This window comes from Sminthopsis crassicaudata, chromosome 1 (genome assembly GCF_048593235.1).
Source record: "Sminthopsis crassicaudata isolate SCR6 chromosome 1, ASM4859323v1, whole genome shotgun sequence".
Lineage (NCBI taxonomy): Eukaryota > Metazoa > Chordata > Mammalia > Dasyuromorphia > Dasyuridae > Sminthopsis > Sminthopsis crassicaudata.
Genome location: NC_133617.1, coordinates 552,925,859 through 552,938,356, shown reverse-complemented (window position 1 = coordinate 552,938,356; position 12,498 = coordinate 552,925,859).

Sequence of the window (12,498 nt, the reverse complement as noted above, 5' to 3'; positions counted from 1 at the left end):
GGGGGAGTGTGGTTAAAAAAAACCTAGGGTAGAAAGGCATTCCAAAGATCACCTAAAAAGTGCAAATTTTTTTCAGCGGGTTGCTGACAAAAAGTCTCCTCTTTCTTGTACTTGCTCAAAATGACTTTTCTGGTCTAAATGAAACTTCATGTTTGCTCAGGTTTGCCTTTTATTGTTCCTCAGATGTTCTTTTCTGAAACATTACCAAGACATTCATGCTCAAAAGTTACACCAACAGAGTTCAGATCCTATTAAGTTGAGAGAGAAAGTATGGTCCCAAGAGTTTACTGTATCAGAAGAAAAATGTTAATTAGGGAAGTAAACAATTGCCTTAGAAGACTGCATCTGAGACTAGCATTTCAACTTCTGAATTATAGCTTCAAATGTAGAGGTGAGACTTCTCACCTGTGCAGAGATGGACATCTAAGAAATATAGATAATTTCTTTCCTAGATACTTTGCAAATCTAGTTTAAAAGGTTTTAAACTTAGAGGAATGGGAAAGGAGAAAACTGCTTATGTATATTTCTCATGCTTATGTATATCTCCCAAGCTGGAGACCATAGAAAGAACCAACCAAAAAAGAATGATATTTGAGATACCTAGAAGTTCACAAAAGAAAAAAATCAGTTCATGAAAGGAACTAACATAAAACTCATACTCTCCAATGTCTATATATGTACATATGCCAAAACTTTAAGCAACAAGGAAGAGCAATTAGAGACTCAATGCAAAGGGGGGAATTTGACCTGATAGGTATCAATAAGACTTTGTGAAATGAAGGTCTTTGAAACCTGTAACTGAACCAGATCTCTGGGTGGGTACATGTTATTCAAAGAAACAGAACAAATCAAAGGGGTGGGAAAAGCATTTTATTTAAGAGAATATATTAATGTGAGGAAATACAGGAATCTGAGACAAGAACTATGATGTAAAGTATTTGGGTAAATGGAGGGAAAAATAGAAATTATTTTATTTGGAGTATACTATAGACTACTTGTACAGAAGGAAGAAATGGATGAGAGCTTAAGAAACAGTTCCAAGAGCCTGGTGAAGATTTATGATGTGTTTGTGAGAAGTGGTTTCCATTATTACCTAGTCATCTGGTAAAGTTTTCTCTTTGTTAAAAGCAGAACAGATAATAACTTACCTCAGTCATTATTTTTTTTTCTTCAAAAAGTGGAGGGAGCCATAAGGGAGGATTTTATTATAGGTTTGAAATTCTATTCTGAGTCTGAGTCTCACTAACCAGAGGAATTGGTTGCTTATGTGGAAATTATGGGAACCCTGGGGGTGGAAATAAAATGTTGGGGCAGGAATGGGGTAACTATTGCCTCCTAGAGTTTTTGATAGAGGAAATGAAATCTGAATATGATCTTAGTGTGTTATGTACCCTGAATTTGGGAAATCAGATTTTAGAAAGTTTAGAGGAAAAGATAGGTCTCGTGGATTAAAACACTACAGGGAAGATGGCTTGAGATAGGATATGTTCCAGAACGAAATTCTGCATCAAAAAAAGGAAACAGTTCTGTTGAGAAGGGGAAAAAAGGTATTTGTCTGAAAAGACCAACATAAATGTGTGGTTCGACATAAATGTAAACGCAATAATAACTTAGATTTTAAAAAGAAATGTACCCAAAATGTGCTGAAGTTAGAAAATAGAAGATAAGAAGTAAGGAAGTAGTAATAGATAATAAGAACATGCTCACTCAGTACTGTAAAAAAATCTGATTCCTAAAGTTTGGGATGAACTAAGAATGGTTGAGGGTCCTCAAAAGAAAGTGGTCTTTTTTGTTTTGTTAGCTGTATTAGTTGTAAAAGAACTTTGGGTTGGACATAATGGTGATAAGTTATAACAGAGAAAACTTTAATTCCTATATTGTTTTAGTTTTCTCTTTTGAGAAGATTAAAAAAATGGGAGAATAAAAATGTCTGATAGGGACTTGATAACTTAGAGCAGTGAGGAAATAGTAAGAGTAGTAAGAACAACTAGGAACTAAGTTTTTTGGCCTTGCTGAACTACATCCTTGGTTATTAAAAGAATTGATCAGTGTGACTGCTTAGTCACCATCAGAGAGTTTTGAAAAATATGGAAAACAGTAGTGGTGGCAAAAGATTGATGAGGGGCAGATGTCTCAATTTCTAAAAAAAATTAAAAGGAAGAGAACAATGTTTGCAAGCTATAAGCCAGTGAGCTTGATTTTAGTTTCTGGGAAAATTTGAGATCATTAAATAGACAAACTTTTAAAAAGAGGAGTGGCTTTTATAAAGAGTCAACATGGTTTCATCAAAAAGAAATAGGGTAACCTCATTTTTTTAATTAAAATTATGAAAATAGTACATGAGGGAAATTATATGGATATAGTATACTTAGATTCTAGTAAAGTTTAAGTAAAGTATCTCATACTTTTCTTTTGGAAAAGATGGAGAGATGTGAACAATATGCAGAATGGTCCAAATCAAGGAATAACTATTTGTTAATAATTCCATGTGAACATGGCAGGAAGTCTGAAGTAGAGAACCCCAGAAATCACTCTAGATTAAATTTTTTTCAATGACTTAGATAAGTTTATAACTTGCATGCTCATGAGATTAGCTAAAGAAACAAAACTAGAAGAGATAGTCAACACTCTTGATGAAAGAATCAGAACCGCAAAAAATCTTTAACAAGCTAGAGCATTAAACTCAATCTAATAAGATGAAATTGAGTAGCGACAAATGTAAAATATTATACTGGCAAAAATTCAGCTTCTCTAATATAATATGTGGGTAGACAGTTATTTTGGAAAAAAAAAGATCTTGGTATTTTTTGAAATGTAAATTCAATGTGAGTCAGCATGGTGATGTGGCAACCAAAAAAAAAAATCTTGGGTTGCATTAAGAGGAGCATAGCTTCTAGGAATAGGGAAGTGATAGTCCCTCTGTACTTTGCGCTAGTTAGATCTAATTTGGAGTTTTTTGTTCATACTAGCTAAGTGGTACAGTAGATAGAACTGAAGTCTTGGAGTCAGAAAGACTCATCTTCTGGCCTTGTACACTTACTAGTTATATGATCATGGGCAAACCATTTACTACTGTTTGCCTCAGTTCCCTTATCTTTAAAATGTTCTGGAGAAGGAATTATCAAACCAGTATCTCTGCTAAGAAAATCCCAAATAGAGTCATGAAGCGTTGAACATTACTAAAACAATTACACAGCAACAATGGCTACCACAGTTTAAGAAGGAAATCCATAAAGAGAATTCCATGTCATATGAGAATTCCCTGAAGAAGTGGTAATATTTGGCCTGCAGAAGAAAAGGCAATAGCTGATTTTTTTGATGACTATTTTCTGGGTCTTCTGTGATTTAATATTGTTATCATTGTTCATACTTGCTTTTCAAAGATGTCCAATTGCATTGGGAGGCTGATATCCTGATTTGCACATGAATTGAATTTAATGAGATAAAAGTCATCAACTTTTACTCTCTCCTCCAGAGTCATTCTGTCTATACAAGTCAAGAAGACTGGTGATGGCCCCAGATGTTTTAGGAAACCTTGGCCTTTTTAAGCTAAAGTATTTCCCAGGTTTCAGGTTGTCTGAAACAATACCCATTCAGTGATTAAAGGCTAGGTAAGAATAAGGCAAAAAATAGCTTAGTTTTCCTTCACAAAAGAATCATTCTGGAAAAGGAAGATGCTCAGGGTTTCTGGACAGAACAGCAACAATTGCCATTTATACTCACTCTGAGCCATCAATATCCAAAAATGAATAAGTGAAGCTTGGAACCTATTATTGGCCAATTAGTGAGTGCCAAAGTAATTTGGGTGTAAGGCATAGTCAAGTGGTTTCATTTTAATCTCAATAAGCTTTACCAAAGCCTGGTTTTCCAAAGCTAAATTTCAAGAAATCATAAATGAAAGCTACATAAGACAAAAAAGTTAATTTTCCCAGTTTAAAAAATGATAGAAGAAATAAGTAGGGAAGAAAAAATCTAGTCCCCAAAGGATACCTTGTGAAGTACAAGTGATCAAAAATTTTGAAAAAAACTATATTCCTTTGGACAGAGTATTCACAGGTAAATGTATGATTCCCCAAGTGGTCAGAAGGAAGAAGAAAAAATGAAGTACGGAAGGAAGGAAAGAAGGAAGGAAAGGAGGAGCATCATTCTAATTGGGTCCCCAGTGGGGCAGCTACTATTATTCACAGATTGTTGTTTGTCCTTTATTCTTGAAGATGACCAATGGCATCAGGAGGTGATTGAATAACTGAGATGGAGAATGACCAGTCTCATTTCCTTTTTTTTTTGATAGGGTAATTAAATTAGATGAAGAGAATGATGTGCATTTAGTTTACCCTTCATACACTCTGTGATACATTAACACTTGCTTCTCTCATGGGATACTACATATATTGACGCCAAACATTTTCACTGGCTTTTCCCTCTCTCTTCTCATTTCTACCTCTTTGACTTCCTTAAATTCTCAACTCAAATTTCACCTCTATAAACTTTATTTTTCTTGAGGTTTATTTTGGGGGCAATATAAATTTCCTTTCACATCATGACTTTTATGAAAATGCTTTGCATAACTTTAGGTATATCTTCTCAATGAGGAGGGGATGGAGAAGGAAGAAGGAAAAGAATTTGGAACTCAAAGTTTTAAAAACAAAAGTCAAAAACTGATTCTATCATCCAGTCAGTCAACCAGAATTTATTAAGTGCCTAATACGTACCAAGCACTGTGCTAAGTTTTAGGGATACAACGAAAGGCAAAATATAGTACCTGCTCTTAAGGAGCTCATACTCTAAGAGAAATCATGCAAACAACTATGGACAAAATAGATATATGTAGAATAAATTGGGTGTTATCTCAGAAGGAAGACAGTAAAATTAGGGAGGAGTGGTGAAAATAAAGTTTTTAAAAAGTATGCTTCAATCTGTATTCAGACACAATAAGTTCTTTCTCTGGGTATGGATAGCATTTTTTTTTTTATCAAAAGACCTTCAGAGTTGTCTTGGATTGCTGAGAATAGCAAAGTCATTCACAACTGATCATTCTACACTAATTTTTTTTGACAAGGCAATTAGGGTTAAGTGAATTGTCCAGGGATACACAGCTAGCCAGTGTTAAGCATCTAAGGCTGGAGTTGAAATCAGATCCTCCTAACTTCAGGGCCAGTACTCTGTCCACTGGTAATTTGTACAACATTCATTTCACTTTGGAAGAACTCATGGAAAGAAGTCTTTCCAAATTTTTCTGAGAGCATCCTCCTCCTCATTTATTATAGCACAATAGTAAGTAAAAATCAAGATCCAAAAAGATTTTGACAATTTAGTCTGGGGCTGTATCTATATAATAAGATTAAATTCAACTGAGATAAAATCTATACTCTCTCTCTCTCTCTCTCTCTCTCTCTCTCTCTCTCTCTCTCTCTCTCTCTCTCTCTCTCTCTCTCTCACACACACACACACACACACACACACACACACATCCCCCAAATCAACTTCACAAGTACAAGATAAATAAAGGTTGGTTAGATGGTAGTTGTTCTGAAAAATGTTTGGAGATATTAATGCACTATAAACTCAATCTGAGTTAGCAATGTAGCATGGCAACCAAAAATGATAATGGGATCTTGGGATCCATTAAGAGGGATATAAGTTTCAGGTATAAGGATTTCATAAACCTATTGTCTGTTTCTGCTCTAATCAGAGTTTTTCTCATTCAATTATGGATATCACAGTTTTAAAAAAGACATGGTTAAGGTGGAGTATTTTCAGAAGAAGGCCATTTGGAAAATAAAGGTCTTCTTATTGAACCATATCTGATTCTCTATGACCCCATTTGGAGTTTTCTTGGCAATGGAACTGATGTGCCATTTCCTTCTCTAGCTTATTTTACAGATTAGAAAACTGAGGAAAGCAGAGTGAACTAACTTTCTCAGGTTCACATAACTATTATGTGCATTCACATTTGAACTCAGGGCATCCTGATTCCAGGCCTGGTGCTCTATACACTATGTCACCTACCTGCCTCTGAAAGGGTCTTTAGTCTTTGTCACATGAGATTCAGTGATTAAAAGAATTACGGTGTTTAGCTTGTGGCAGAGAAGGCTCAGTGGCAACAGAAGAGCTGTAAATATTTTAAGAATTGTCATGTGGAATGAGGATTCGACTTTTCTATTTGATCCCAGAGAAGACCTAGGAAAAATAGTAGAAATTGAAAAGAGGCAAATTTTAAGCTTCATGTTTGGGAGGAAATTTCCCCCATCCCCCCAAAAAAACCAATCTAGAAATGAAACTTGTTAAGAATTTAAACTGTTTAGCAGTAGAATGGTCTGCCTTTAGAGGTGGAGACTTCTCCCTCTTCAGGGGTCTTCAAACAGAGGCTCAATAACTCATTGTCAGATAAATTACTCTGGGGATTTCTTTCATGGAAGAGTTGGATGGATGATTGATGAGTTTCCTTCAAGTCTCAGATCCTGTAATTTTGTGATCTCTGTCAACTATATGCTCTATCCTTACTCCAGAAATAAGTGTCTTAGATCTTGGAGGTAGTTTAGTCCTTTGGTTTAAGGGGAGGATATTTCACAGGATGGTTAGGATCACAGATTTAGATGTGGAACATACAGGAGCAATTGTCCTTTCCTTGATGGATCTCAGATTTGATTGTTATAGCTACTTCCTCTGTCAATATGATTGACTGCTCTCTGTCATCTTTCATTCTGCCTATTTCTGACCCATATCTTTTGTGAATTCTCTATGAAAGACTCAGCTATCACTGTTCATGCAGAGGAGGTATTCCTCTGACTGCTAATCTTTCCTAACTTCCGAAGAAGCATTCAGGATATTGCCTCTCATGGTACATCCACCACGATTTCTTTTATGCCATTTTTTTCAAGTGGCAATTAGTTATATATTTTTTTTAACAGAGAATTTATAATGTCTCAGTTGAAGGAAACAGTTTTAGGAAGTGTTAAACAGACTCTGACTTCTGTTTTTGGGACATATTCATCTTTACTACATTCAGCTTAATGAAAAAAGGGAAATAAATAATACAAATTAATGTCACATTTATATATATTTATTCTCATTCTGATAGCTTACAAATTCAATCTTACTCATTTTCAGTGACATAAATATTCTGAGTTCATAGAGCACAGTTGTTCAGACAACAGACTACTAAAGCATAATTGGTAGTTTCAAATCATTTTGATCTAAGACATTTATCAGTGGGTTTAATTTTTAGAAACCAGAATTCTATGTCTAAGATAATGTTTCCCAGGGTTCATCCATATCAATCCTCTGTTCTAAAAATGCTTTCAGCAATGTCAACATAATGGGAATAGTTGTAGCCAGCATGGTTACTTTGATAATGATAATAAAGATAGTAGACATTTATATAGTGCTTAAAGGTTTGCATATCACTTTACAGATTTTATCTTGTTTGAACTTCATAACAACCTTATGAGGTAGGTACTATTATTATTTACATTTTACAGATGTGGAAAGCTACAATGAGAGAGGCTAAGTAATTTATCCAAAGTCACTTAGTATGTATCTTGGGCAAGATTTAAACTAAACTCTTCCTGACTCCCAAAATCAGTCTTCTATAGTCTATACAATCTGATAAACATGATCTACAAAATAGATTCAAAAGCAATAAGAACAATTTTTCCACATTGCATCCCAAGGAGGGTTGGCTGGCCATTGGTAGTACAACTGAAAATTTCAGGCAAGATTTTGTTGCACTTACAAAACACTCAAAGCATAATTATTTACTCTATGTTTTGCGCCTTGCTTGTCACCTTCCAGTTATTGATCAACAGGGGAATGAATTTGGGCTGCAATAGAGAAAAGAAAAGGAGGCAAAAATTCAGGAGTTTATTGGTAAATATTTAACAACAAGCTCTCCTTCTCCCCAAAATATACATAGTATATACCTTTAAATTTAATATGCATTTTTAACATTTTCTCCACTATTTTCTTGAGTCTAGACAATTAGTGAAACAATCAATCAATTTCTGATGTAGCATCTGATGATTTCCAAGGTAATCATCCACACTGTAAATTTAATAATCAGTTTCGGAGCCAGTCCAGCTGGCAGAAACAGCACCTGCAGAAACAGCACCTGAGCTCAAAAGAAGCTAATGGGAATAAGTGAAAAGGAATTTATTCTAGATAGGGGGGACCACATGTCAGGAAAATATTCCAAGTTTGGTTTTATCTGTCATCAGATCTAGTTGTTTTTTCCGTCTTGTGTCCTACTGGATTCCAGAGCTGTGATGAGGACTTTGTTTCTTACTCCATCACTTATTCCATCACTAGTTGTCTTTACACCGAATACTCTCAATCTAAAAATAGCGATTTCATGACAGTTTAATTCAAATCAACATTTTATGTGCAAGCAACTATTTTAGGCAGCCCATTAAATGTAAAGATGAAAGCAATAGATTAGAACCTTTCATGGTTCTCTGGCACTTTCTCCCACATTGCCAATACAATCATTTGGGTACTAACACAACCTATGAGCACCTTGAATGTACAGAAGTATCCCAAGGTAGCCAGGGGTTCATGGAGCACATGTACAATGCAAACACGTATATGCATATGTATATATGCATGCATGTGTTTGTGTGTATATATAACATATACACACATGTATACATACATGTGTACAAACACGAATATATGAAGAAAGAATGATTCTTTGGCCAAGAATATATGAGGTATGAACTAAAGTAATGTGATCACCAACAATAAACATCTAGAAACCTTGCATCCAAATTAGTATGGTTCTCTTCAAGGGTGATACCTTGGGAAGCGTGTCCTAATGATGCTGCTGTGAATCTTTATGTGAATTGGAGTAAGAGGTAAGGTATATCAAAAAGCAGAGGGTGACTCCAGTTTTTAAATCTGGGTCACTTGAAGAATGAGGCAGTTAGGTGGTTCACTGCATAGAGGGTTGCATGGAACTCATGAAGACATGAGTTAAAATATAGCCTCAGACACTTTCTAGCTGTGCAACCCTGGGCAAGTTCCTTAATTTCTTATTTGCCTAATAAAAGGATCCCCTGATTAAGGAAAGAGTTAACCACTCCACCATCTTTGCCAAGAAAACCCCATGGTCAGTTTTAGTCAATGGGATCATGAGGAGTCAAACACAACTAAACAATAATTTGAGGAATGAAGGATAGTATTGCTGTTGAATTTTATCATTATTTAAAAAAAAAGAAACACATTTTGTGAAGTGAGGTAAATCTATATTTAAATGTACTTAGGACCTGGAATTTCATAATTTTAATTAAAACCATCCATTAAGAAAGCATTTTTCTAATGGAAGGTTACTAGTCACATTAATACATTATGTGACCCTAAGCATTTAACTTGACCTCTCTGAGTTTCAGACTCCTCATCTGAAAAATTAGTTTGTTATCCAAGATGGTTTCTAAATTTTATCCTAGGTGATAAAGTCTATTTTTCTACTTTCAGGAAGACTTGAATTCAAATGTAGCCTCAGATACTTCCTATCTGTGTGATGCTACAGAAGTCACTTAACAGCTTTGTACATCAGTTTTCCTATCTGTAAAATGGGAATAATAATAGCATCTACCTTCCAGGATTGTTGTGAGGATCAAATGAGATAATTGTAAAGTACTTAGCACAGTACTTAGCACCCCATATATTAGGCAATATATAAAAGTTAGCTATTATTGTTATTATTGTTAACTTCAAGATCTTTAATTTCCTATATATAAAACAAGAATGAAAAGCAGTACGAAATAATGGGAAACACTTGAGAGTTAGAGGATTTGAGTTAGGATTCCACTACTTAGTAACTGTATTATCTTGGGCAATTCATTTAACTTCATTTTCCCTCAGTTTCCTTATTCTTGTTTTTCCTCCTTATCAAAGGAGAATGAAAAATCACTTTTATTCTTAGTTTTCCCATGTGGAAAATAGAGGAAATTATAGCTATACCTAGTGCATTATAGAAGATAAAATGAAATGATGGGTAGGAAAATATTTTCATTACTACCTCCAATACCTAACAATAGGAAAACCTGCTTTGGCAACTGTCAGGAAAGAAGGCAGTTAGTTAATGTGAAACACTTTGAAAAATAAAATTGTCTATACAGTTACAAAGCATTACTATTACTAAGATGAAAGACGTACTCTACAAGAAAGTGATGAGTGAAAGCTCAAGGTCAACTGGTGTGTAAGGAAATGAACAATGTGTTGTATCTTCCTGAGTGATCACAGAACAAATGAGCATCTTTGCAGTAGGACAGGAGCAGCAGATGCACTGGAGGCAGGTGATGCAGTAGAGACTCTGGGTAACTCCCATAGGGAAGATGATAGAACTATTATGTAGTTTGCAGACTGGTTCCCACTGGACCACTGATGGCTAAATGCTTAGTGCCAGTGGTTGGGTTGCTTAGCTAAAACAGCAAATATGAGGTAAGCATTTCTGGTTAGTATGGATCCAAATGAATAAATACATGAAAGCACACAATTGAATTGCTTAGATATATACTTACAGGGGCTGGAGAGCTTCTTAGAGGATTTTATTGAAATGTGGGTTAGTAGCTCTAAGATGGAGCTATTGCTTGTTATTGAGATCCAAGGACCACAGCTCTCTGCATGTCAGCTTCAATTAAATAAACATTTATTAAACCAAAAAGCAGGTTTTATGATTAAGAATTTCAGATAAAATATATAACTATCAATTAAATTATAATTAATAAATTAAATGATAAATGTATATAAGTATATAAAATCTAAATATATTTGAAATTATTCATTAAAATTAGATCATAATCATTAATTAAGAGAATCAAGCAATCAATAAACATTTAATGAATGCTTAATGTATGCCAGGCATTGTGTATACCAGGGATGTAAAGAAAAAAAAAAGTGAAAACTGATTCTGCCCTAATAGAGTTTATATTCTAATGGGGACAGAGAGAAGGCACAGCATGAACATAATTAGTATATATAGACTACATACAGAATTTGTAGAAAGTAACCAGAGGGGAAGGTACTTGTATCTGGGGATACAGGACTTAGAAAGACCTCTAGAAAGTGGCATTTGAATTAATTCCTAAGGGAAGCCAAGGATTTTAAGAGATGAGAGGAAGGAGAGTATTTAAGACATAGTAGGTAGCCAGTGCAAATCAATCAACAAGTTAATCAAAAGCATTTAAATTCCTATTATGTGCTAGAAATTGTTAGGTATTGGAGGTACTAATGAAAATATTTAAACAATCTCTACTCTCAAAGACCTTGCCTCTAGGAGGCAATCTAGGAGACATATATAGGTAAATACAGAAAAATATATGAAGAAAACAAATACAAATAAATACAAGTTAGTTATGGAGAGAGAATATTAGCAGTAATGTAGGGTTAAAAATTGTCCAATCTTCAAGAAAAAAACACTGAGGCAGAGCTCTGAGCAATGGCTCCTCTAGGAAGTTTTACACAAAATACAGAATCCCACTAGTGGACAAATACCTAATGAGCAGACTTCAATATATCTATTTTGATCTGTCAGAAAGTCCTACCAAACTGATGAGTATATCCATGGGCTGGGCGGATAAGTAGATCATATGGAATCATAGCAAACTGATTAAAACTAATTAAAACAAAATAGGTACTTCAATATAATAGAGATCCAATTAATCATCTATCCCATTTGAAGAAATCAGGAAGACTTCATGGGTTGCTTGAGCTTTGTCTTGAAGGAATGGAGAAATTCTATAAGGTAGAAATAAAGAAAAAGTGCAGAGAGGATGGTTGGTGAGATGTAAGGAACAAAGAATTTTGAAATGTCCTATAGGTAGGTGGTGATGCAGGACTAGAGTTTAAGAGCAAGATTAGGAATAGATATAGAGAGTTAGGAATCATCTGCACTAAAATGATCATTAATCAAATGAAAGCTGGTATTAGCCAATAAGAAAGAATAGAGAAAAAGATTGAGATAGACCCTTAGCCAATGGGTGTGACATGGGTGAAGATCCAACAAAAAAGACTGAGAAGTGCTCAAAAAAAAAATAGAACATTCAAAAGAGAATAGTGTCATGAGGACTTAGAAAAGAGAAAGTATCCAGAATGTAGAAAACCAGTGTTAAATGCTGTAAAGAGTTTAAGGAGAATGAGGATGGAAAAATCATGTCCCTTGGTTTACTCTAGATAGCATCCATGAACTCTTATGGAGGCCAGAGAAATTACTTCAACTTTTTACAAAATTGTGGAATAGATTATTAAGCAAATAACAGAAGGAGATAGTGACTACAAAAAAGAAACATGGCTTCAGAAAGAACTAATCGTGCTAACATATATTATTTGCTTTTTTTTTTTTTTTTTAACAAAGCCTTTAAAGTGACAGAGGTTGGGAAGGTTGTAGATATAATTTACTAGGATTTTAGCAATTCATTTTATAAAATTTTTGTGGGAAATCTGGAAGTATATAGGCTAGATGAGAGCATAGTTGGGCAGATTCAGAAATAGTCAAATAGC